This window comes from Gorilla gorilla, chromosome 16 (assembly GCF_029281585.2).
Source record: "Gorilla gorilla gorilla isolate KB3781 chromosome 16, NHGRI_mGorGor1-v2.1_pri, whole genome shotgun sequence".
NCBI classification, from domain to species: Eukaryota; Metazoa; Chordata; class Mammalia; order Primates; family Hominidae; genus Gorilla; species Gorilla gorilla.
The window spans coordinates 15,458,238-15,483,934 of NC_073240.2; positions in this window are offsets into that span (position 1 = coordinate 15,458,238).

Consider the following 25,697-nt stretch of genomic DNA (forward strand, 5'->3'; position numbering starts at 1 on the left):
GCCCAGCACTCACAGGGAAGAGGAGCACAGGGCTGGGGCTCCTTCCAAGCCTCATTTGCGGAAGAGTGTCATGACTTGACCTGTCTGGCAGTTTCTGGAGGACCTCACTTGTGAGGATGTTTTTATTTGACCTGACTCAGAACTCACATAATACAAAAAGCCTTCTCCCTGGAGGTGTTTGTTGAAAATTACTGGAGGAAATTGTTGAGCTTTGCACCTACCTGAGGTGGTGGATGAGAGTTGACACAAACATTAGGCTAACAAAATGTTTCAAAGGAAAATCTGGGGAATGAGATATCCTCTGCAGTTCGGAAAATCTCTGACATATTCTTGGGAATCTAGAAAGCTACCTGCATGTATAGAGCTATGTGAATGCTCAGGAAAGATCTGAGAAGTTGTTCCTAAGCTTCCACCCTAGATGACTTTGAGCTTATGCACACACAGGAAGTAAAGCTATGCAGAATTGTACACTTGCTGAGTGTGGCGGGCACACCCTTAATGCACACAGAATATCCCTTGCAAACAGTCTGGGAGACTGACAGATTCCAGGTGTTTGATACATCTCCATTCAATCACTGGCTGGCCACAGAGCTAATCAAGCAGAGATGTTAGTGGCCAAACATGACAGAGAAGACATACTTTACAGAACTAGTTAACAAGAGTCACCAAACAAACAACAATGATGACAACAAAAGCAAAAACAAAAAGCAAGAGCAACAAACCCTGGTTTGGAAACTGATTTGGAATCCGAGTGTAGGAATCTGATTTCCAGAGCTGCCACATAATATTATTTAAAATGTTCAGTTTTCAACAAAATATCAGTGGCATATAAAGCAACAGAAAGTTATGGTTTTATACATATAAGAGAAGCAGTCAGTTAAAACTATCCCTGAGAAAGCCCAGGCATTGGACTTAGAGGACAAAGACTTAAAATCACCTAATTTTAAATATGCATAAACAACAAAAGGAAACCATGTCTAAAAACTAAAGTATGAGAACCACATCTCACCAATGAGGAATATCAGTAAATATATAGAAGCTATAAAAAAATAAATTTCTGGAGTTGAAAAATACCATACCTCAAGTGAAAATTCACTAGAGGAACTCAACAGTAGGTTGGAATAGGCAGGAGAAAGACCTAACAAACTTGAAGATGGGACAATTGAGACCATTCAATCTGAGAAGAGAGATAAAAAAGAATAAAGAAATGAACAGAGACTCAGAGACCTGTGGCATGTCATTAAATATACCCACACATGCACGATAAGAGGTCCCAAAGGAGAAGAGAAAGATATAAATGATTAGGAAAAAAGGTTTAAAAATAATTCCTGAAAACTTTTCAAATTTGGTGAAGAAAACATTAGTCTACAGAACTAAGAAGCTTAGACAGTTCCAAGTTGGACAAACTCTGAGACACATAGACACGTTATACTCAAACTATCAAAATTCAAGGGAGAATCTTGAAGACAGTAGGAGAGAAGTGACTCATGTGTAATGGATCCTTGGTAAGATTAACTGCTCATTTCTCATCAGAAACCATGGAGACCAGAAGGCAATTGGATGAAATTTCAAGTGATCCATGCTGGGTGCATTGGCTCACGCCTGCAATCCCAGCACTTTGGGAGGCCGAAGCAGGTGGATCACCTGAGGTCAGGAGTTTGAGACCAGCCTGGCTAACACGGTGAAACCCTAAAAATACAAAAATACAAAAAAAAAAAAAATAGACAGGCATTTTGGTGGGCACCTGTAATCCCAGCTACTCAGAAGGCTGAGGCAGGAGAATTTTTTGAACCCAGTAGGCAGAGGTTGCAGTGAGCCAAGATCACACTACTGCACTCCAGCCTGGGTGACAGAGCAAGACTCCATCTCGAAAAAAAAAAAAAGTAGAAGAAGAAGAAGAAGAAAAATAAATTTCAAGTGATCTAGACTACCCCAATCAATCTTGACAAAAAAAAAGAAGCTGGAGGGTTCAGACTTCCCAGATTCAAAACTCCCTGCAGAGCTACAGTCATGAACACCGAGAATCACTGAACTGTACACATTTTTAAACGGGGTGAATTTTATGGTATCTGAGTTATGTATTAGAGAAACTCAAGCCAGTCAATATTGCTGATGTCTTCACATGTGAGCAGTATCATGGCTGTGCATGCGAAGATTGAGCCTCCTCACAGTGAGTCACTTAAACATCTCTGACGAGTGCATGTCTTGGTGTGGAAACATACTGGCATTGCAGACAATGCTGCAAGTGGAATGCTGTTATAGTGGAAAACATCCATGCTGTCTGCATAACAGAAAGACCCACAAGAAACAGGCCTCCTGCAAGACGCCCAAACGTCTCTGTTCCATCTGCTATCCAGGTATGTGGCTCCTCACCTCTTTAAACCTGTATGATATCAGCTGGGCCCTGTACCTGTTTTTGAATTTAAAATTAAAGTCAGATAGCATGGTTATAAAAATATCTGCTCTTTGACTCATTCATCTTGGTAGGAGATGGAGAACACAGACATTTTTTTCCCCCGAACTCTTAATGAAGGCTTTGAGATACATGGATAATAAATCTGATTTCCCAGGCTTGACAGCAGCAATTAGCCCTGGCCACTCTATTTGCATTCGCAGCCCGGAAAGGACACCTGGGACCCCCAGGCAACCCCTGCACACAGCAGATGTCCACCTCCCCCATCAGCAGGAATCGTGTCTCTGGTCAGCCAACAGCTAAGTGGCCCCTTGTGCCGACCTCGTAAACAGTGATGGATTGTGGCTGTTTAACTCGAACCCTGAGGCAGCTCAGGGCCCCATGGAAGGGGCAGCGGTACACACTCCCAGGTTTCCGGGGTTCCCAGCACAGGCGGCAGCCAAGGACACAGCTTGCTCATGAAGTCTTACCCCTCCTCGGCTCCCCGCTTGTCCAAGTGAGTTGGGAGATCGTTTCATTTATGCCTCGAACAGACTGCCCTGTTCTCCCACCGGACCCCTGCGAAGTCTGCCATTATTACGGGCTGTTTTTCTGCAAAGTTTTCAGGGGGAAAGGAAACCCTCCCACCAAAATGAATTATCCTCTTTTTTGTTCTCACAGTGAATATTTAATAAATGAAGCAATTTAGAAGCCGCTTGAAATGTTATTGGAGAGGCTGGGCCTTAGAAACCAGCACGAGGGACAGTGTGGGCCACTGGCCTGCCCAGGCAGGTGTCCAGCCCATCAACAATTTCAGAACCATAAATAAATCAATGCAGGATTGCCAGGACAAGGAGTTCTGCGGAATTAAAAAAAAATTAAATTATACACAAATGTTCCCAAGAGACACAAGTGTCCTCCGCAGGCACCTGCATCCCCACTTCGTGCCACGGTCCTCTTCCTGTTTGCTCCTTTCTGTCCACCCAGAGGAGCACACTGCAGACAGCAAGGCCCTCCTATGAAATGTGGGCATGCCATCCTGGCACAGGGGACGTGTCGGTGCAATTTCACGAAATGAAAGGGCTAATATGTGATCATTTTCACGGCCCACCGTCACTGGTTTCTACTTCTTAACTGGCAAACACTCTGTCAATATTACCAAGGACTTATCAAACAGGCCACATTAAAAAATGCTGTCTGGCCAGGTGCCAGTGGCTCACGCCTGTAATCCCAGCACTTGGGAGGTCGAGGCAGGAGGATCACTTGAGGTCAGGAGTATGAGACCAGCCTGGCCAATATGGTGAAACCCCGTCTCTAGTAAAAATACAAAAATTAGCTAGCCATGGTGGCGTGCGCCTGTAATCCCAGCTACTCGGGAGGCTGAGTCAGGAGAAACGCTTGAACCCGGGAGGTGGAGGATGCAGTGAGCTGAGATCATGCCATTGCAGTCCAGCCTGGGTGACCGAATGAGACTCTGTCTCAAAACAAAAACAAAAAAATGCTGTTCTTCAAATAGCTAATGCATGCGGGGCTTAATATACCTAGGTGACAACTGGTTGATAGGTGCAGCAAACCACCATGGCACACATTTACCTGTGTAACAAACTTGTACCTTCTGCACACGTATCCCAGAACCTAAAGTAAAATAAAATAAAAATGTGTTCCTTATCCTCAGGAGCTGCGTGTCCATGTCAATGCAATTTCACTGCACCAGGATGGATCAGGACATGCTTCTGAAGTTGGCAGGTCCACACTGACCCAGCAGAAATCACACCCCACCTTGTCCACTCACTGTGAAAAGTCCTGCTCACACAGAGGAGCATGGGCTGGAGGGGCACGGCTGCTTGGAATTCCCCTCAGTTTCCTGAACACTCCAGGTTCAGCTTCTTGTACTCCAACTGCTCCCCAGCTTCAGAGAGATCCTGAGAGGCTGGCTCCAAGGAAGGAAGGTAGATGTGCCCTCCCCACCTTGTGACCACGTCCAAGGTCAGGCAGAATGCGGTCTGCTGTGTCTTTCCAGCAATGACCCTGAACCTGGGCCAGGCAGCATACAGGCTACAAGGGCCAACACCTGGCCCTCCAGGAAATCCAGGAGGGATGTGGACTCCAGGAAGTCAGGCTGTGAATCTCGGTCTCGGCTCAGGCCATGGGCACAGGCACACAGGGGTGATGCCAGGCAGGATGGGGGTGGTCCAGAAACAGCAGCGGCACAGCCCTTGGGAACTCTGAGCGGGGGAGATTCCCTCCACAGAGGGTCCTCCCTGAGGCTTCCCAGAGAAGGGCTCCTACTCTGAGGCACTGATCTTCAGACCAGTGGCCTCTGGGCCAGAGTCACTGTGCTGGGACGAGTGCCCGGGAGCAGGTGTGCGTTCACAGGGGACTCACTGACTTGGGGCGGGGGTCGGTGGCAGGACCCTTGCTGCTTCAGAGGAGATGCTCTCCTGAGACCCATTCTGCTGAGACCTCCTTGGGGCTTCTTGGCACACAGCCCCTTCCCCTCACTGTGGGATAGACAGTTTCCCTGGAATCTCTCCACATATCTCCAGGGAGCAGCCTTTCTGTGTCTGTTGGTTTGAGCTGTTGTGGAACAAGTTGTCCTCTGTGTGGCCTCGGGTCGCCCCACACAACTTTCCTTTGATTTCCCAATGAGAACCTGGATGCTGGGGACAAAAGTTTCCAGAACAACTCGGCTGGTGGCAGATGCACCTGCCTCAAATATCTGCAAGGTTTGGGGAGCTCAGAGGGGTGGGGGGCCTGGATCTTGTGGTGGTGCTGGTGTATTCATTTGATGAAAAAGCTTGTGTTGATATATCAGCATGAGCTTGACACATAGTCTCAAAAGAGTAAGAGATAAATCCTCCCAACTTTGGCAATCAGAAAAAGTCAGGATTAGCAGATTTTAACTTTACCTTAGTGGGAGGATTGCAAGTTACTGATTGTTGCTGACAAGTATGATGTAAAATAAGATACCGTTAACAGCACACAGCAAGCATAAAGTCTATATAAAGGATGCACAAGCCATGTTTAAAATCTCTATATAAAGTGTGCAGAAAGCTTTAAAACTCGATCCTGGCACCTGAAGGAAGACCCTGGATGGGTGGACATAATGTGTGCAGGGTGCCAGCCCCATCTGCAGTACCCCCAGCTCAGTGCCAGCCACTCTGAGCCCAGTCCAGCCAGGCTTTCCCAGGGATCTGGTGCACACACTTCAGCTGGGGCTGGGGGGTGGGTGTAAAAGCCAACTTGGAAAGCAAGAGAACCAAGAAGGAATGCTTGCTTTACCAGATGTTAAGAGTTCTCAAAAATCACAATAACGATGATGAGAATGATAGTAATGGCATAAACAATGGCATAAAACTAAATACTGAGGACCTGTGGGTGGCAACACAAGTCAATGGCTGTGATGGGTAATGCTGAGTATCAACTTGACTGGATGGAAGGATGCAAAGTATTGATCCTGGGTGTGTCTGTGAGGGTGTTGTCAAAGGAGATTAACATTTGAGTCAGTGGGCTGGGAGAGGCAGACCCACCCTCAATCTGCCAGTGCAGCTAGGATATAAAGCAGGTAGAACAATGTGAAAAGGCAAGACGGGCCTAGCCTCACAGCCTACATCCTTCTCCTGTGCTGGATGCTTCCTGCCCTCAAACATCAGACTCCTAGTTCTTCAGTTTTGGGACTTGGACAGGCTCTCCTTGCTCCTCAGCTTGCAGATGGTCCATTGTGGGGCCTTGTGAGCGTGTGAGTTAATACTTAATAAGCTCCCCTTTTTATATACTTCTACTAGTTCTGTCCCTCTAGAGAACCCTGACTCATACATTGAGGCAAGGGGGATCCCTCCAGTAGGTACTGTGGGTGATTCCGGCTCACTCTGGAGGAGAGGACACCTGGATCCATACCTGATCCAACACATTAACATGGATCCCACGTGGATTCAGGCCTGAATGCACAAGGCATAACATTAAGCTGACAGGAGACCATGAGGATGAATATTCTTGAGGCCTGAGCACAGGGAACATGGGACACCACGAGGCAAGACCTGGGCGACTGCTCCATCAACACTGAGTCGTTGTCTCCAGTACACGATGCTATGGCCCGATGATCAGCTGAAAGAAAGCAGAACGTCAATGAAGAACTAATGTCGTGACTACAGAGGCGATTCCTACTTCAGAAAGAAAAAGACAGAAAGCCCAATGGGAAACTGGGAAAAGGCTTCCCAGGCTCATTTGAAATCAGTGAAATACGAAACACATCCTCATCGCTGCCACCACCACTGCAGAGATGAGAAGCCAAATTACAGGTTTGAGGACCTAGTTGTATTCCTTGTAATACCTTTTAAAATAAAATCATTAAACTATTAAGATAAGAAACAACTGCCGCTGTGCCCCAAAACCCCCTCCCATGTCACCCTGTGCCCTCCTCTTTGGAGTCTCCAAGACCCACCCCAGGGAAAAGTTGAACATCAGCCAACCTCGGAGTGGTCCCAGTGAGCCATGGGGTGGGTAGGGAACGCAGGGAGGTGGGGGCCTAGTGAACTCAGAGCCACGTGGCACCACCCTGTGGTGGGCTGGCCCCCCGGACACCGAGCAGAGTGAAGAGGCCCTGTGGCCACTGACCCGGCATTGCCTGTCCCAGGATGGTTCCAGAGGAACAGGAGTCAGAAGCCACCTGAGCCTGTGTCAGGGGCAGCATGAGCCCAGGGCACGAGGGCTCCATCAGAGGCCGGGCAGGGCCTGTGGGCACATGGTCCATTCAGTGCAGGACAGGGAGGAAAGCAGCACAGAATCCTCTTGTAGCTGAAAATGCACATCCACACAAACCTTCTGAATCCTACACACAGGCCAGTGCACTTCAGCACATGGCAGAGTGAAACACAAAACCTTCTAGATCTTACACACAGGCCAGTGCACTTCAGCACATGGCAGAGTGAAACACACACCCTTCCAGAGCATCCACGCCAACCTTCTGAATCCTACACACAGCCCAGTGCACTTCAGCACACAGCAGAGTGAAACACACACCCCTCCAGAGCTTCCTGGGGGAGACCTGGCTGGTTGTTTTGGAATTGCTGCTTCCCTATCACCAGTGCCTTGTAGGAGTGCCCCCACCTCTCTGGAGCCTGGCAGGTGCTTGGGGAGGGCTGAGAACCTGGGTCTTGCTGCAGGTCCCAGAGCAGAGTCCCCCCTCCCCGACCCCAATCTTTGGGCTGAAGCCCATGACAGGGGCCCCACACCAAGGCAGAAGCAATTATTTGAGCAATCAAAACGTTGCTCCCTGATAGAAAGCCTGCTGACGGTGTGGCTGAATCCAAGGATGACGTTGTCTGTAGAAATGGACATAGGAGGTGTGCTTAAGGCAGGATTTCTGTTCCTAGGATGGGTCTTGGAGACTCCAACGAGGAGGGCACAGGGTGGCATGGAAGGGTGGTTTTGGGGCATAGGGGCAGTTGTTTCTTATCTTAATAGTTTAATGATTTTATTTTAAAAGGTATTACCAGGAATATAACTAGGGCGTCAAGCCCGTAATTTCACAGTGATATAAAGTTTTCTTCAAAATAAAAGTAAGACAAGAAATGGGTCGACTGAGAGGAAAAATGTAAGTTTAAGTGCATGAAGGTAAGAGGAGACCAGGCAGACGAGGCTGCGTGGCTCTGTGGTGAGCAGTGGGGACAGGTATCCCTGGTGGCTAATTGAGTTGACCTTCTGTGTAGGGTTGCCAGATATAGTCCAATTAAATACTGAAGGATTCACACCAAAAGTGTCTGTTTTTGTTTTAGAATAATCGAACTCAGACCTTCATTTCTGACAGCCATTAGACAGCAGATCAGCTGATTTCTGAGACGATCCTAGTTAGTGACAATAAAACCAAGTTGTCAGCTTATAAGGCAATGTAGTCTTCGGTTTAATTACTGTATCAGCCACTTTAGAACTGCAGAGGCATTTCCAATGACACAGTAACGAGGGCCTGAAAGTTTAATGCTCGGCCATGGCATTTGCTGAAAATCAAGGAGACATTTGCACGCTTTTTATTTTTGCCAGAACATTTTCATGCATGATGACGGATTTTGAGCTGATTTTTTTCCAGTAATGTAAACTGTAATCCTGTTTAGAGTTCATTTACCCTATAATTTGCAATGAAATTTATAAATTTAAAACATCATAGTGACACTACCAATAGAACTTAAACAGTTTTTATTTTTATTATTATTTTTTTGAGACGGAGTCTCCCTCTCTCGCCCAGGCTGGAGTGCAATGGCATGATCTTGGCTCACTGCAACCCCTGCCTCCTGGGTTCAAGCGATTCTCCTGTCTCAGTCTCCTGAGTAGCTAGGATTATAGGCATGTGCCACCACGCCCGGCTAATTTTTGTATTTTTAGCAGACATGGGGTTTCGTCATGTTGGTCAGGCTGGTCTCGAACTCCTGACCTTAGGTGATCAGCCCACCTTGGCTTCCTAAAGTGCTGGGATTACAGGTGTGAGCCACTGCACCTCACCAAACTTAAACAATTTTTAATAACGATCTCAAAATTACTATGCACGGTGGAAAATGGAAGTATTTGATTATCACTGGCAATGATAAAAGTTTCACATTTTTAGATGGTAAATCACATGTATATTTTACTTCTAACCAAAAATTTTTTAAGTTTAATATTTTTATGGATTTTTCAATTTTCACGGACATTTTATTTTTAATAACCCTGTGTCTGTGATAAAGCATCACAGCTTTGGTGTGGGTTAACTCCTGGTGACGTCCACACATTTGGGCAAGTTCTAAAACGTCAGTGCCTTCACCTCTGTGGAGAGTCAGGTACCATTCGGCACAGGTGGGGTTTGATGTATGGTGGGTTCCTGGCAGATGACGGCTTCCTTCACGTTAGCTTCCATGGCAGATGTTTTTGGACCTGATTCTTTGGTGTGTAGATGCGTGATCCAAATGGTAGATGTAATTGTCACTCAGCAAGTATCAAGCCCCTCCTCCTTCTGCTGCACGGGATACATTTTCCCTCTTGGGAAATCTGGGTCTGGTCACGTGTCTGCTAGTCGAGTGCTAGAGGGCGTGGCATGAGCCATAGCCCCATAGATCCTGGATCTGGACACACGCACCGTGATCCGGCCTGGACAGCTGCCGCCCTTCAGCCTGGACTTCCCATCACACCTCACAGTCCAGACTCCAGTTCAGCCTTCAGCTTTCCAACAGAGCTGCCCAGAAAAACCCAGAGCTGGAGGAGCAGAACTGCAGCCGCCCTGTGGGTTTGTGAGAGTGAGAATGAACACTCCTCATAGAAAACTAGCGGCCCTGGGGACAATGTTTTCCCCAGCTCCATCGTAGTAACACCGGACTGATGGATTACACGTTGGCCTCATCAGAACCATGACAAGAATGTGGAAGCTGTGGACAAGTAAAAAGTTTACCCAAGATCTAACATTTATTGAATTTAAAATAAATGTTATATGGGTGGACTTCACCGTGATCTCCTCAAATAATGCATTTGTTAGAATATATTCACCTGAGACCTCAGAAAGCGCTGGAAGAAAATAAGAAATGTAAGAGTGGAAACTATGAATGTAGGTACTTTTCTTTGTAAAGACAGAATTTTAAAGCAAGAAGGAAAGCTGAATTGCGTCTAGACTGGTAGTTTCTGTCTTGGTCTACTGTTTCTCTTACAGGTTTTCAAAGCTAGTAGTGGGGGTCTGGGACCTGTCTATAGTCGCTGAAGAAGCCTGAATGAGCCACACACCTGCTCTGCATGGTGCACACAAGAGGCCCGTTCCAAGGACACCCAGCTGGCCACGTGACAAAGGTGCCTGTGGGGCCCCTGTTTGCCCGGGGACTTTCCTGAAGTGTCCTGTCCCTGCTGAAGGCATGGGAGGTACTTGGCTTGTCCCCTCCCCGGGGACACTGGATCCACCAGAGACTTGACCTTGGAGTTTGGGTTAGGGTTAGGGCTGGGGTTAGAGGTTAGGATTGGGGTTAGGGTAAAGGTTGGGTTTAGAGGTTAGGATTAGGGCTTAGGGTAAGGACTGGGGTCAGAGGTTAGGATTAGGGGTTAGGGTTAGGGTTGAGGTTAGAGATTATGATTAGGGGTTAGGGTAAGGTTTGGGGTTAGAGGTTAGGATTAGGGTTTAGGTTTAGAGCTGAGGTTAGAGGTTAGGATTAGGGGTTAGCATAAAGGCTGAGTTTAGAGGTTAGGATTAGGGCTTAGAGTAAGTATTGGGGTTAGAGGTTAGGATTAGGGGTTAGGGTTAGGGCTGGGGTTGGAGGTTAGGATTAGAGTTAGGGTTAGGGCTGGGGTTAGAGGTTAGGATTAGGGGTTCTGGTTAGGGTTGGGGTTGGAGGTTAGGGTTAATGTTGACACCACTCAGCTTTGCTGCAGCAGCAAGCAACCTTCAAGTCTTGACTCTTGCTTTCAGGACTCTGGGTCCCTGGAGACTCAGCTGCTGAGTCTGTGCTCCCTTTGAGGGTGCAGTTGTGAATGGGACATGAACATCCCTCTCTGCTCTGCAGGGTAGACCCCCAACCAGCCTCACACCTCCCTCAAGCTCATGGTCCTGATGCTTATACTTGGGGCAGTTCAAAAAGCCAGTGGCTTTTCCCAGGCCAACATCTTCACATCCACAGAGCAGGAAATGCCTCTCCTGGGGGCAGGAGAGCCAGGTGAGGGTCTTCCTTCCACAGGAAGGGGACCCACTTGGGAGTGAACCTGGACCCTGCACCCTGCGTGGGAACCTGTGATGGCGGGACACTGAACCCCCTTTCCAGGTGCCTGCACACCCCATCGTTGGGTCTCTGCAAGTCTTCCAGGCCCCACACGGTGAGAGCCTTGGCCTGACTCCCAAACTTGGACTCCAAATCTTGCCTCCTGTTGGCTGGTCTGTGAAGGACTTCATTTAATGTAGGCTCAAGTGTTCCTTATGTGGGTCATCGCTTTGTGAGATGTGAGAAATCATCACAATTAGTGACCACACGCAGAATGAGAGCCACAGTGTGCTGTGTGGGTCCTGGGTCCTGGGCCCTTGGATGGTGTTGGCTGCTGTTCCAAGCACCCAGCCAGGTGGCGGCATCTCAGGTGTTGGGGCGTCTGCGCTGTTGCAGGGAGTTGGTTGTGACTTCTATTCCTCCTACCTTCTCTGTCATCCAGCAAGTTCGTTACTAACTGAGCTCTGTTGCCGTTGACTAGGCTCACACTGTCATATTTGGTTAACCCTGGGCGGGAGCTGGGTGATGCATGTTGTTGGTGAGTGTTTTTGACTTAGAGCGTTCTAGTAATTGCACTTGAAGATACACATAATGCTTCAAATAGGAGTCATTTGTTCATTAATTTGTTGGACAGATAGATGAAGATTACCCCCAAATTTGCCTGTTCAGAAATATTTAGCATTATCTCTGAGTTCCTTTTCATGGAAAATGAACTGGTCTTGTAGACGTGGCCAAGGCTGTCCTTCCGCCCTTCCTAAGAAGGCTTGTCAAAAGCATTTGAGGAGCTTCCTGCAAGGGGTTCCATCACGGGGTTCACAGAAAGCTTGGCCAGGGGAAATTAGGGGATGAAGCCTTGATTGGGGCTATGATGCTGCAGCTTTTGTTCACCAGCAAGCATCTCATGTGTGTTCCAGTGAGCCCAGCCCCGACACTCCTGCATTCCTGCGCCCCCCACTGTGCACCACCCCCCCCCCCACCGCCATGTACTTGCTGACCCCAGCACAGCTGTGAGCCCAGCCCTGACAGCCCTGCGCCCACCACCCACCTCCGTGCACTTCCCAACCCAGCACAGCTGTGAGCCCAGCCCCGACACCCTGCATCCCCCACCCCGTGCACTCACCAACCCCAGCACACCTGTGAGACCAGCCCCAACACCCCTGCACTCCTGCACCCCACCCCCCATGCACTCGCTGACCCCAGCACAGCTGTGAGCCCAGCCCCGACACCCCTGCACCCCACTCCGTGCACTCGCTGACCCCAGCACAGCCGTGAGCTCAGCCTCGACACCCCTTCACCCCACTCTGTGCACTCAGCGACCCCAGCACAGCTGTGAGCCCAGCCCCCACACCCCTGCACCCCCCCCCCCACCACCACATGCACTCACCGACCCCAGCACAGCCAGGCCCTGTGGCCCTGCAGCACGCATTCACCCGTTGGCCATGTGCAAAGCTAAATGAGCTCTTGGACAACCTGTCTGTGGGAGATCCCCCTGGAAGCTTCCCCGGGAAAGCGGTGCAGAGTTTGCATGGAAACCACCACGTGGTTTGTGTTGAAAATGCTAACACTTAATTTCAAGATGTTTAATTAAACAGAGCAGAGCTGCTGGGACATCTTTGAAAGGGATGAAGAGTTGTCACGGACGTGAGAAAAGAGTCAAGCAGGGCCTGGAAAATAGAAATCAGCCATGTCTGTGGCCCCATGAGTGTTTGAGCCTGATGTCGGGGGGCAGCGGGGTTGGGGGAGGGTGGGAGGTGAGGTGGGACAGGATTGCTCTGGGAGCTCCTGTCGTTGGGGTGGGGCAGATTCTTTGGCTTCAGGTCAGCTATTGTGTTTTAAGTTGGCTCTTTGATTTGTAAATTAAGAGGAAAGAGCTCTATGGGGGGCAGCCAGGGAGCTATGGCTTTGGGTCTCAGGCACCAGGGAGACACAGGATGCCTTTGCTCTGATAAGAGGTTGCTGCCACCTGCAGACACAGGATGGGGTCACAGATAGCAGCCCTGGACACGCAGAGGCACATGCCTCAGGAGAGGGAGTGGGAGCTGAAGACAGGAAAAGCCAGAGGACCTTCCTCGGGAGGGAGATGGGATGGGGCCCCAGGGCTATTTGTGGATAGAACCTGCTTTGCTCCAGCAAGTGCACAGGAGAGACCCAGAGACGCATCAGGTACAGTAATATCAGATAAAATTAAACCACAGAAGGCCGAGTGCACCCTCACTCTGTAGTCCTACGGAGAAGGAATCATGATTTTCATTACAAACAAAGGAATCAGAAAAAATGATATGATGACTGACATGCACCTGTTGTGGTCACTTTGTGTTACGAATTAAATCAAAGGCAGAAAACAGCAAATATTTCGGTGAATTTGACTCTGGCATAATAAATAAAAATTACCAAAATAACATGACAAATAACAGACAAGAAATGACTCTGACACACAGCCAGAAAAGGTTTATTATTGAAATAGATGGCCCTTAATATCAAAAGAAAGGGAAAACACTCTAATAGAACAATGGGCAAAAGTCCCATTCATTCATTCATTCATTCGTTCCTTCACTCATCTTCCAAGTCTTGGACCCGGTACCTCCTCCAGCCCAGCATGGCTCCGGATGCCAAATGGACACTGCGCTGCTCCATGGAGCTGGCGTTCCATACAGGCTGGGAGAGAGTTAGGCAACAGACACAGAAATAAACTAATCCAACAATAATTTGTTGGTGGAAGATGCTAAGAAAGAAAAAGTGAACCAAAATACTGGGTGGCAAGTGAGCAGAGTTCTCTGCCAGACCTGTGCACATGCAGACCTCACATTTGGGCAGATGAAGGGAGGGAGGAGGGCAGGGGAGGTGGGGAGAGACTCCAGGGCACCCAGGACTCAGTGTAAAGAACCAGGGCTGAGCTTGAGCTGTCCAGTAGCAGCCAATGAGGCTGGGACAGAATGAACAAGATGCTGGGGGAAGAGGAGAGTCAGGCAGGGGCGGGTGGGTGGCACACAGGGCCTGGGGCACGGAAGGAGCATGTGGGTTTCCGTTGTGCTTGGCTGAGAAGCCTCAGAAGGGCCCGTCCTCCTTCGCTGCTGCATTATGGATGGAAGGGATCAGAGACAGCAGGAAGGGACTGGATTTCACCAGTCCTGGTGAGCAGTAAACAGCAATGCCCACTCTTTTTCTTCCACTTTCTTTTAAACCCGATACTAGTATGGCTCTTAGAAAAGTGGCATAGTCATGTAGTGCAGCTGAGATTTCAAAATTTTTTTCCAGGAGGAGATTTGAAAATATGCAATGAAAGCCTTAAAAAGTCTCAAACCATTAGCAGTTTTCGTTATATTATGCTCAAGAAATTTTATTCTGAGGGAATATTGATAGATCTGCTAATGGATTATGCAAAGATACAGTTATACGAATGTTCATTGCAGTGTTGTTTATAATAATGGAAATTAGAAACAACCTAAGTATTATATCTGACTCATTCATAAACCCCATATTCATAAAATGGAATATGGTGCCTCTATAAAAATGATGTTGCGGAAGGATGTCCCATAAAATGGAAAGTATGCACACTCATAAAGATGGAAAACAATTTACAAAACAATATATAATAAATAGAGCTAATGAGGGCAATAAAGTTTCTGCTTGAAATTACAGCAATGTTTTAAATCGTTACTGGGGAGGAGGGAGAAAGTGGAGGGTGAAGTCCGGGGAACAGGAACAGGAGACAGGAACGGACGATGCCCGCACGTGATGGCCGGATGCTAACGCACAAACCACACTGTGTACACCGCAGCCTTGGAGGGCAACCACTGCCTCTGATGCTACCAGCCTGTGGGTCCAGAGACTCCCAGCGTCCTTAACTTCTGTCTCCATTTTCAACTCAGAACCAATCAGAGAACCCCCAATGTGCCCCCTGGCCGACCACATAGGATGCCCCCTTCTAGGGAGCGCCCCAGCTTCCCCAGGCCTTGACCTCTGATCAGGGGAGCTGGGAGCCATCCCTGTCTCGTGGTGAAGTGTCCCCTCTGCTGCCTGTCGTTAGGTCTCAGCCGGGCAGAGGGACAGTGGAGGACTCCCTGCTGTAGGAAGCACTGAGTAAACGCCTCTGCTTGTTCTCATGTGGGTGGGCTTCCTTTCTCTGTCCCCAGCGAGGTCTTGCTGGACAGCGACTGTGCTGCCCCTCCCTGCAGACCCAGCCACTTGGCTCGCCCTGAGCCCGCAAAGGCCCCTGTGCCCGTGGTGTCTGAGCTGGGGCAGAGTCCGCACCAGGTCAGGACTCAGGCTGCCTGGGGCCCTCCGCTGTTCAGTCCTGGTTTGAGGCTGGGTTCTGAGCTTGGGTCCCGCTTGTTTGGAGTCCTCTGCCGATTCAGGCCCGTCCTTCTGTTCCCCTGGTGCTTGTCCTCTGTGGCAAGCATTTTGTGTTGTGCTGCCTGAAAGTGCTGTTTGCCGGAGGAGAGGCTGAGATACACAAGCTCCTGCCCTCCACACCTGCTCGTCCTGGTCTCACACACAGCGGGTCTGCAGCGCTCACCACAGGTGCGCACACGGACTCTCCACGTTGGGGTCACAGATGGGAGTGGTTGAGCATCTCCTTCTGTCTCAATTTTGTGTCCTGAGAGCTTGGCTGTGATCCAGGGAGAGTGTCTCCTCTGGTTTTCTGCCTGCTGGGGTCACAGAGTGGGGGTCTGTATTTGGAGCCTGCGACCCTCAGGACAGGAGGAGCAGAGGCCTCACTAGGTGGACTTGGCCTCCCTCCTCTCCTCCAGCAGGAAGCTCTGGGACTCCCTCCTCTCCTCCACCGGGAAGCTCTGGGCCTCCCTCCTCTCCTCCACTGGGAAGCTCTGGGCCTCCCTCCTGTCCTCACCGGGAAGCTCTGGGCCTCCCCACTCTCCTCCAATGGGAAACACCCCTTCTTCTCAGAGGCACTTTCCTTACAATCCTAATTCTTGCACCTGTCTTTCTAAATGCCCTAACTTTACCAAGGGAATAGGGTTTATCAGGCCCAGGGAACAGCCATTTTTGATTGGCATTTGGAGGCCTCCAAAGGAAATCTGATTTAAAATCTTGATTCACTAGAAAAAAAGTATCTGGCCAAAACTAATCAGCAGTTGGACAAACTTCAGCAGCAGCAGCAGGCTGGACTCTTCACTGGGACCCTCCTCCTGGGTCCCCAGGGGCTGCATGTCCCCTCCCCCACCCAGCTCCCCGCTGTCCCTGTGCCTCTCTCCACTCCTCCTTCCTCTTCCCCATTGCCGGACACTTCCCTTTTGCCGTGACTTACCTGGGACCCCAGATGCCAGGTGCCCCTAAGACCCACCCCTCCCATGAGCCAGGACGCAGACAACCGTGGAACTCGAATCTTGGACCTGAGTGGCCAGCTATAGTGAAGAATCTCTCCAAGCCCAGGCAAGGCCAGCAGCTGCCCATAGTGCAGATTTTGGAGGGTTGCACGCAGCACAGGCTTTCCCGAAGTGTATGGACTTGCAAACGCAATGGTCAGAACCTCCCTCAGATCCCAGAGAGCAAATGCAGACTGGGCTGAGCCAGAAAACGATTCCTAGGATCCTCTTCCCACAATAAACCAGAGTGTCAAAAGCCAAAACAACACACACAAGATAAAAAACCCAAATGCAGGACAAAGGCACATAAAAGTCATAACCCAAAATGTTTCCAGTAAAAATCAATTAAGCCATGATTCAGTTATGCAAATAGAAAAGCAGCAACCATCTGAGATTTTCGGGGTAGACGTGAACACATTTTCCCACAAATTCAAGACTTAAACAAGGTGGCTCTTTTACCTCATTCTGTTAATAAAATGAAACCTGAAACAGTTGATCTAATTCAAAACCAAAAATTAGAACAGGAAGGGAACTCTGTGGTTGAACTACATCACTCAGCAGAATATTTTGAGAGAACTTGGTGACGGAGGGTTGAGGGAGAAAGATGAAGAAACAAAACCCAAAATAAGGCCACAGCCCTGCAGATCCAATAGCCAGGCGGCCACTTCCCAGCCACCGCCTTCCACGGGACACTATGGAAACTCTTAGCAGGAGGGATGCTGGACAAAAGAGTGTCTCAGTGAAAAGCCAGGGCCCCACAGGCTGGGTGCTGGGGCTCATGCCTGTAATCCCAGCACTTTGGGAGGCCGAGGCGGGTGGATCACCTGAGGTCAGGAGTTCAAGACCAGCCTGGCCAACATGGCAAAACCCCATCTCTACTAAAAATACAAAAATTAGCCAGGCACAGTGGTGGGTGCCTGTAATCTCAGCTACTCAGGAGGCTGAGACAGGAGAATTGCTGGAACCCGGGAGGCAGAGGTTGCAGGGAGCTGAGATCGTGCCATTGCACTCCAGCCTGGGTGACAACAGCGAGACTCCGTCTCAAAAAAAAAAAAAAGGAAAAAAAAAAAAAAAAACCAGAGCCAAGCATACCTTTCACCAGATCAATGAGGAAATTAACTACAACTATGGACAGTAAACCTCGTGAATTGCTGGTAGTTCTGAGGGCTTCTGTTTCTATGTCAAATCCTTCCTCAGAGTGAACGCAGTGCGTAGGATGTCCAGGTTTCACATCAACTACTCACGTGTCCTCCCTTCCCGTCCTTGACTGTTGCCCTGGGGGTCCTGCCTGGAAGACATGCCTGTGCAAGGCAGTACCCCCAGGCAGGGACGCCCTAAGCTTCACTTACACTCCCCCCATTTTTCCCAGGTCCTTGATAGAGACATAAGAACGACGACATTTTGGAAATGGAGGAAAGATGAGAGGTTGCCAGGGGCAGTGGAGGGAGGGGGTGGTGGGAGGGCGAGGACGGGGTGGGAGGGCAGCGGTGCGGCTCTGGGGGGACCAGGAGAGGACTCTGCATGATGGGCACTCAGGGTCTTGACTGCATCACTGTTGACATCCTGGAGGTGCCATCGTGCTATTGTCCTACAAGATGCCACCCCTGGGCAAAACGGGACGCAGCGTGAACAGGATCCCTCTTTGTTGTTTCTTACACCCACACAGGGCTCTACAATGACCTCAAACTAAGACGTGTACTCACATCAATGAGCAGCTGCAGAGCATGACAGAGACGATCCCTCTTGGAGCGTCTCAAGCCGCCATACCCCAGGCCTCGGAGGCCTCCCAGGTGGCGTTGGGAAATGCCGCGTGGACCAGGCAGAATTCAGCCATGGAAGAGGCTGATGACAATGATCTGGAATAATCTGGCAGGATCTGGAATCACCAGGTCTTATTCCTGCTGTGGCCCCACATCGCTTTGTTCCTGTGAGTCAGTGGCACCCCTGATCCAGACCTCAGTCTCCTCTTCCGTGACACAGAGCAGACTCTGGCAGAGTGATTGAAGAATACTCTTAGTTTTTCCCTTTTTTTTTTTTTGAGATGGAGTCTCGCTCTGTCACCAGGCGGGAGTGCAGTGGTGCAACCTCACCTCACTGCAACCTCTGCCTCCCAGGTTCAAACGATTCTCCTGCCTCAGCCTCCTGAGTAGCTGGGATTACAGGTGCATGCCACCTTGTCCAGCTAATTTTTTGTATTTTTTGTAGAGATGGGGTTTCACCATGTTAGCCAGGTTGGTCTTGATCCTCTGACCTCATGATCCACCCACCTTGGCCTCCCAAAGTGCTGGGATTACAGGCGTGAGCCACTGCGCCCAGCCTACTTTTTCTTACTCTTATTGTTAAGGCTCAGCAAGAGAAGGAAGAGGTGAGATGTCCATCATGTAGGAAGCAATGGCCCTCAGTGGCAGCATCATAGGCAGCCTGATCCCTCGACCTGGACCTCACAGGAGGAAGCTGGGAAATTGCCTCCAGAGATGGCCCAGTGTGAGGAGCAAGGTTTCCAGATGGTTTCATCTCACGGCATTGGGATCCCCTGCAGGGGCAGCTCCCATCCAGAGGCCAGGACCCCTGCAGTACCCAGGGGGAGGGAAGAAGTGAATGAAAGCGATGTCCCCAGGGCTGCTCTCGGGGGTTCACAGTCCCTTATTTAAGCTGTTCTGTGTCCTCAGGGCCAAGGCCACCATGTGAGACAGAAAGGAGATGGTGGAGGCTGAAATACTAATGACGGTTACACTTATGTGGCACTTCCTCCATCCTGTACTGGAGGACACAGGAGAACAGATGGCCAGAGAGAGCGGTGTCAGAAGTCCACACAGAGTAGACGTCCACATTCTCTAGTAAATAACGGGGATTAAAAAGTGTAGAATTCAAATTTAAATTACAATCTTGAGAATAACTGCATTGTCCTGCTGTTTAGCACAAGCTAATTCCTACTTGCATGCCTAAGCTTGTTCCTAAAACAAGCTGAGTTTGGTGTGAGTGTCGCCCAGCAGTTCGTCTGGCTCAGCTGCCTGGTGCCCGACAGGTAGTCCTGGCAAAGTCACAGGGTGGCTCCTGCACAAACCGAGAGGGTTCCTGGCGCTTCCCCTGGGCCTTGTGCACCTGTGAGGTTCGCGTCTGTCTCCTTGACTTTCCCATCGTGTCAGGCCAGGCTGGGATAAGCAGAACCTCTTGGCAAGGGAGGCTCCTCAGCCCAGCTTCACAAAAGGGGAAGCTGAAGCCCGTGGGGGTCCCCTACCGGAGGTCTCTTGGGTTGTCTCCTGAGCCCCCACTCCCCTGACTCTGGGCCCATGTCTGCTGGTTCTCTACCACAATGCCCAGCAGGCCTCTCTCGAGGAATTCATCCAGTCCTCGGCTCTTTTGTCTTCTCCAAGTAAAGCCGACCTCCCGCACCTGCCCTGCTCTCCCTTCGTAAATGCAATTTCTTCCTGCATGGTGGCTTCCAGGCCTCATGTGCTTCTGGTGCGACTCCTGGACGTCTAAAGGGCTCCTGACCATCCCTGGCAAAGGCACAAAACTGGGGTCCTTGTGGCCTCTCTTTCTCAGGGCTCACATTCAGTGGGTTGGGAAACCTGGGGAGGTCCCCCGTTGAAACAACCAGACTCTGAACCCTTCTTATCAGCTCCACCCGCACTCAGGCCCAGTCACCTGCCTCCTAGCTGGGCTTCCACGCCCATCACCATGCCCCTAATACCTATGCTCACTGGAGCAGCTTTGGGGGCTGTTTACCCACAGCAGGCACTCCTGCATCCTCTGCCCTCGAGGGGGTTCCCTCTCTGAGGCCCTCCTGATGTCCCCTCTGCCATCTCTGGACATCATGGAGTCTGCTCCCATTTCACTGTGGCCTCTGCTGCACTGTGACATGACCAAGGGCCCTCCTGGCCACCAAGTGTGAACAATCTTCACCCTCCCATCTCTGTGCACTGCCACCACCTCTGAGGGTTCCTCCTGGCTGTCAGGTGTGAACAGTCTCCACCCTCCTATCTCTGTGCACTGCCGCCACCTTTGAGGGGTCCTCCCGGCCACCAGGTGTGAACGGGCTCCACCCTCCTATCTCTGTGCACTGGCACCACCTCCAAAGGGTCCTCCTGGCTGCCAGGTGTGAACAGCTCCACCCACCCATCGCTGTGCACTGCTGCTCTCTGCAGCCACCCTGCCTCCCTTCAGTGTCCTCGTTACCAACTGATATGGTCCATGCAGTTTGGTTTATTATCCCCTCCCCAGCAAAGACTGCTTATCCAACGAAGGTGAACATTGGTTTTGTTTGGTTTGTTTTCTGCAACCTCTGCCCATAGAAGAAAGCTGGAGATGTGTTGGCACCATGAGTATGGAGTGAGTGAGTGAGTGAGTGAATGGATGGATGGATGGATGGATGGGTGGATGGATGGATGAATGGATGGATGATGGATGGATGGGTGAACGGATGGATGGATGGATGAATGGATGGATGGACGGGTTAATAGATGGATGGATGGATGTTTGGATGAATGGATGAATGGATGGATGGATGGGTGAATGGGTGAATGGATGGATGGATGAATGGGTGAATGGATGGATGAATGGATGAATGGATGGATGGATGGATAAATGAATGGATGGATAAATGAATGGATAGATGGATGGATGAATGGATAGATAGATGGATGGATGGATGAATGGGTGAATGGATGGATGGGTGGATGCATGGGTGAATGGATGGATGGATGGGTGGATGGGCGGATGATTCCAGCCCTCAGTGCCCTCTGTTATGCTGCCCCCCAAGTCTGATGTGCTGGTGGTGAGACCATTGGCTTCCAAGTAGCTCCCATCTGTTCCCTGCAAAGTCACAGCCAGGGTCGATGGCAAACAGTGAGTCAGGTGGGGAGGCTGGGCCTGGGAGGCTTCTTGGGCCCCATGTGTGTAACCAGTGCAGGGTAATTGAACTTCGGTGTCTCCAAAGTCTGTCATCTATTCTTCTAAATGTCACTTTTTGCCTGGGCTTTTCTTGCCATTTTCTTTTTCCTGGAACCAGCATTGTTGTTCTCAGAGTGGCACTTGGGGATTCAGGGAGGTTTCCTATTCATTCTGTTTAACACCCCACATCTCCAGCTCTGATTAAGCCTGACATTGTCTTTATAGAGTGAGTTGTTAAGGGGTGAAAAACTCTTTTCACAATGATTCTTTTTTGCACCCCACGAGATGACTTGGGAGAAGTACCCTTGTTAGGATGAGCCCTCTGCTTCCAGGGTCTTCAAGAGCATTAACATGCAATAGAAAATCTGAGGCCCTCTTGGTAATTATGGATACTTAAATTGCATTATAGAGAGATGTGGAATTGTGCATGATTAACTGGTAGGATCTATTTAGGAAAATAGAAAAAAATTACAGATTTTTTAGTGACATGTAAAATATTCATAGGATGTTGGTACCGAGCAAGAGAACAGAAACCATGCCTGTCTTGGTCTTTGTTGTATCTGCATCACACAGCACGGTGCCTAGCACCTGACATATGCTGGAAAAATATCACCTGAAATAAACATCACCTCATGCACAGAACAAGCTGCAGAATCAGGACTCGAAGCCTGGTGCTCAAACTCCTGAGTCTCTCCTTGTGTCTGGGCATCATGCAGCTCGACTGCCTGGGAGGATTCTCTCAAAGCATCATTGCCTCGAAGCCTGACATGCAGCCAGTTCCTCAGCACTCTCTGGAGTCTTAAGCCTTTCAGAAAGCAGCCAGCTGTGCCCCACATTTCTCAAAGCAGACCCCCGACTCTGAGATCTCACCCTTAGGGAGAATTAGACAATAGCTCTTCATAGGCCAATCACTCAAATGACTGTGTCCAAGAATGTAGGTAAAATTACCCTCTGCTCTATGATTAAAGTTGAGGCTAATTTTAATCACTTCTGGAAAATAATTAAAATGAGTCCGATGAAGCCTTTTCCAGCAGTGCCAGAATATAGAAGCGGGTCATCCATAACCACGGGGAGGGTGGGTGTTTAGGGCCGGCCAATCACCATGTGTGAGCTATTAATAAACTCTATTAATGAGCATCAGGATTTATGTGCTCCCTGCCACCTCCTCTTCCTTAACTGTGCCATCTGGAAGCCACGAGTTACCTGTGCCAGGAAGGTGGTGCCTCGGAACAGCGTGCAACGCTGAGATGGCTAACGGAAAAGGAGATGACGGCTCTTTTCTCGAAACCTGTCGGAAATCCTTGAAAACATGTGAATCCTTACTCAGAAAGGATGGCACGGCTTCATGCACAAAGCAATCAGTTATGGAAATATGTTTGTGGTGTGCAGAAATGGAGCCAATGTGTCTGACACCTTCGAGGAGGAAGCAGGATGTTGGGATTGAGTGTGAATTCAACGAGGACTTTCAGTTTAAAATAGGATCTCGCAGAATATCTGTGAGGACTCAGGAAATGAAACAACCAGCCCTGTTGAGAGCTAAAAGCAGCAGACGTGTTACATGTTGCGTGTTATGGGCACCCCGGCCGGGGAGGGAGACCCTCCCACTGGGGGCTGTGGCCGGATGGGAAGCAGGCAGGGCCCTCCTGGGGAGGGATAGAGGTCTTTCCATGAGGCTGCACCTGACCCAGAGTCCTGACCTGAGCCAGCCCCGGGCAGGCATTTCTGAGACAGCCGCCTTTCTTCAGATAACCCCATCAACATCTTTTTGAATTTTGCGAACAAAGGAAAGCACAACACAGAAGTCTCTGCATTTTTAATTAAAACCTATTGAACACTTTTGGAGGGGTTTTAGGGCATTACTTTTAATGGACTCTTTTCCCCCAAAATAGATAACAAATTCCTGGAACACCGTATCTTGAACATCACTGGTATATCAGTGCGGCCAGGCTGCTATCACATAATAGCACAGGCTGGGCGGCTGAAACACCAGACATTGATTTCTCACCTTTCTGGAGCCTGGGAATCCATGATCAAGGTGCCAGCCAGTTCCATTCCTGGCCAGGGCCCGCTTCCTGGTTCACAGACGGCCACCATCCCCACATGCGGGGAGAGACAGTTCTGGGGTCTCTTCTGCTTCTTATCAGAATGCCAGGCTTAGGGGATTCAGGCTTACCTCAGGACCTCATTTAACCTGAGTCACTTTGCTATAGGCCCTGTCTCCAGACACAGTGACATAGGGGGTTAGGGCTTCCACGGACCGGTCCTGGGGCCACAGTTCTGCCCATGGCAGGCGGGATCCAGGCTCGCAGGCCAGGCACACACGGATGGGCACCTTGGTCTAGCCAGTGGGTCTGCAACATATTGCCTGTGACAGCATCATGTTGTCTAAAATACTGATCTCTGCACTTTTGTTATTTTTGTTAAACAAATAAATATATTATAATATATATTATATTTTATAATATGTACAATAATATATTTAATATATTTTAATACTATATTTAATATAGTATTTTAATATAGTATAAGTAATACTATAATATTAAAATATATTTAATATATTTTATGATAATATATTATTAATAATAAATTATCATAAAATATATTATTATATTAATATAAATCAAAATAATTGTATTATTTTATTTTGTTGTAATAGTTTTATTTCATTAGCTTTAATCTTTTAGGGTAAAATTCTCCTTGTTATAATACTTTCATGGTGAGACTTTCTTTTTCTTTCTAGGTAAGTTTCAAATGAACACATCGAGTTCCAGGAAAATTCCTTCTGAGAACTGGGTCAAGGGGCAGCTCCTGCCCTGCTTTGCTGAAGGTAGACTTCTCAGCTGTCACTACCATCCTAGGTCCTGGGAACTCAGGAGACACAGAGTCAGTGGCCCAGCTGTGCTGGCATCTGGTGGGAGGCACCAACACTCCTTATCTCCGGAAGCCATTTATGCCCCCACTCCTTTCCTTGACTTCCGCTTCTGTGACGTTTATCCTCTTCTTCTTCTTTTTTTTTTTTTTTGAGATGGAGTTTTGCTCTTGTTGCCCAGGTTGGAGTGCAGTGGCAGGATCTCAGCTCACCACAACCTCTGCCTCCCAAGTTCAAGCGATTCTCCTGCCTCAGCCTCCTGAGTAGCTGGGATTACAGGCGTGTGCCACCATACCTGGCTAATTTTGTATTTTTTAGTAGAGATGGGGTTTTACCATGTTGGCCAGGCTGATCTTGAACTCCTGACCTCAGATGATCCGCCCACCTCGGCCTCCCAAAGTGCTGGGATTACAGGCGTGAGTCACCACACCTGGCCCATTTATCCTCTTCTTTATATAACTCTTACTAACTTCTTATTCAACTTATTGATCTACACTTAACCTTTCTGTGACTACCATTAATGAAAATCACTACATTACATGTTCTAATGTGTTTTTTGCTTCCTTACAGGGAGATTTGATTACCTATGTTGATTCAGTCCAATTGCTGAATTCTCTGATAATTTGTAGTAATTCTTCAATTTTCTCTTGAATTTTCTGCACAGCTAACATATTGTTTCCACGCAGTGACCATTCTCTCCCTCATGCCTGCTCATGTCTGTGTGCCTGTCTGCGCTGGCCGTGCAGCTCAAGAGCACAGCATCTGCATCCTGGTCTCCACCCCACTGCCATCGCCATTCGTAGGCTGAGACTACACAGCCCCACATCTCAGATCCTCCTCTGCCTAATGGGGATGGTTCTATGGTGATGTCAGAGGTGTGTGAGATGGTTGATCTGCCCGTAGCCTGGGAGGCCCCTGCGCGTGGAACAGGAAGGGGTCAGCGTCTTCAATCTCCCCATCTTCTTGTCTGAGTAAAGGTCCTCAGAAGGAGGTCCCCTAGCTGACAGCAGTGGCCATGGGTGGCGGGCACTGCCGAGCCTGAGAGCAGGGTCCACGTCCTACTCATGCCAACGGCTTCCTCCAGGTGCCTTGAGAACACATCCTTTGTGGGATTGAGGAGGTGCCGGCAAATCGGGCTGAGTTTTACCCACTCCTCTTCAGCAGGCAGCCCCAAGCTTCTCTCTGTGACTGTGGTGAATCCCACTCACAGGTTGTGTTAATGGGAATCATCCTTGAATTCTCCCAGGGGTGCAGGCAAAGAGGTTTCTCACAGGACTATGGAGATGCAGCTGTTGATAGGAGTTGACTGCAGGGCTTATGAAGAAAGATGGGGAAAAAAAGAAAGAAAAGTCCCCACAGAAGAACCGTGAGGTCCAAAATCCACCTGCCAGTGGTTTCAAGGGTAGACTCAGGCAGGAGCGGGTGGGGGGGGCCTATAGGAGACTGTGGTTTTGGGGCTCCACAAAGGGCATGCTTGCTGGGGTCCCACAAGGTGGGGGCATCTGACAAGGGGGGTGGAG